The sequence below is a fragment of the Jatropha curcas genome, chromosome 7 (genome assembly GCF_041381405.1).
Source record: "Jatropha curcas cultivar XTBG-Jc1 chromosome 7, XTBG_Jcur_1.0, whole genome shotgun sequence".
Lineage (NCBI taxonomy): Eukaryota > Viridiplantae > Streptophyta > Magnoliopsida > Malpighiales > Euphorbiaceae > Jatropha > Jatropha curcas.
Genome location: NC_143157.1, coordinates 20230940 through 20233289, shown reverse-complemented (window position 1 = coordinate 20233289; position 2350 = coordinate 20230940).

The window sequence follows — 2350 nt, the reverse complement described above, 5'->3', positions numbered from 1 at the left end:
CGAAATGTGGGAACCATTTAAAAAAAAGTTTAATGTATAAATTTACCATTTTATTTTTTTATAAAAAATCTTATGATACCTCTAATTTCACTTTGACTGAGTGAATACCATAATTTATAAAATTGTACCAATTAAAATGCTCCAACTTATGAAATTAAATCATAATTAAAAAATAAGAAAATTGTTATTCTAAAAGTTGTACTAAATATATATAGGACCCTTTTGGTCTCTTAAAGGACAACAATAATTCAATTATTACTACTCTAATTTCTGTATGAAATTCCCATAAAATTTTTCACTCCACTTATGAACCGAATCAATGAAACTAAGATTTTTAAATAGTATTTCTATTGAAAGTTATGGCATTATTACCGTCACATTATGAAAACATTTTGTTTATTACTATTGTATTATGTTGCAGCCTTTTTAGTTTTAGAAGTATGGCTTAGATAGGTTAACTATGAGATAAGTTATGAAGTAAGGGTAAAAGTATGGGCAAGTATGAAATTGACAGCAAACCGTACTTGTGGTGCTTTAATCTTTTGTATTTAAGTGTGAAACTTGATCAATGAATTATGCCCACTATGAAACCTCCTATTTCATAATGTTTTTCACAATCCTTCTCCTTTAAAGCCTAAAATCTACAAAATTTGTTCCTTTCTTTACTGCAGAAATTGTTTTGTAAAAGTTCTGCAGATAATGTTATTTCTCAATCACTTTTTTACCCAAAACTCTGACAGTTTCGATTTTATCCTTTCTTTTTTGTAAATATATGGTCCGAAATATCCAACTAACTAGTACCTGTTTTGTGGAAATTTAGGGATAAAACATAACATTGAGGTGACAACAAATAGTTGAGTTTAAAGACAAATAGATGTAATCAATTGACATATATGTGTTTTAGAAATTTATTACAAAACACATAGGTCAACAAACAAGTGAGTTTATAAAGACAAACACATATAACCAAATGCAGCAAATTAATTCCACTTTTGAGTTTACTTTGTTGTTGACCCAAGCATATGCCCTAGACAAGATAATATTCTCTTTTTTTTTTCTATTTTTTTATCAATAAATTAAGACCTCGCAATCCTTTGATATGCCAGATAAGGAGATGAATACAAAAGGAAATCTAAGGAAATTTCAAAAGAAAACGACATAACTAAAAAATATACTTTTTTTCCCAAAATAATGCATCGTGCCGTGATGATTAAATAACTAATTAGACATTCCAATGCTTAAGAACTATTCAGTTTTAAATGAAATAATGTTGTCATGGTTTGGTTTTTCATAATTCTATAATTTATCAAAAACTTTCAAAATAATTATTCACTTTCTAAATTACTAACTTGACAGTGCATTTTTAATATTAGACGAGGTCTATGTCTATGAACATTTTAAAAATTATTTCCATTTTATTCTTTTTTCAGTATATGATTAGAAATACCTTCAACTCAGTAAAAACAATAATTTTTTATTAATTTGGTTCATAGTGAGTCCATAAACCGGGTCTAAACAAGTCAATCCCATTTTATGACTTTAAAATGACAAAAAATAAATTAATTTATTTGAAAATCTGTAACTTTTTATTAAATAATGAATAAAGATGACTTCAATTGTCTATTCAAAATTTGGGTAAATCATTAAATACTTTCAAAAATCGATTTTCTGATAAGAACAAAAATAAAAATAAAAATGAAATTGTAGAATAGATATTAATTTTCCTGAAGAATAGAAATGAAAATGAAAATGAAATCGTAGAATAAAAGTTGATTTTTCGATGAGGACTCTCACATCAGTCGTGCCAGTGACGATGACTCTCATGTGGGTCTTGCTGCCAAAGGCAGTTCACGCCTGCCACTAAAGAAGTGGTAAAGAAGAAACATTAGTTTCAAAGTGACAAACAATAGCATCCAAACAGAAAATAAAAACCTCGTTACGTGAAAAGGTAAATAAGTAAATCACTAACAAAATTGATATTGTTTTAATAATTTAGGTCAAAATGAGATTTTTAAACTAAAGTTTCAAAATCTGACATATACTACAATATCCTTATTAGAAATAAGTTAAAAAGATACTACCTTCCCCAAAATGTAGGAACCATTTAAAAAAAAGTTTAATGTATAAATTTACTATTTTTTTTTGCAAAAAATCTTGTGATACCTCTAATTTCGCTTTGACCGAGTGAATACCATAATTTATAAAATTGTACACATTAAAATGCTCCAACTTATTGTCACGACCCGTTTTCGTGGGCCGGACCGGCACTAGGGCCCAAGTAAGCTTAAGGCCCCCGAGGCCCGTAGTAAGCCTAAATTATCCAATCTGTCTACCTATCTTGCCCAATTAA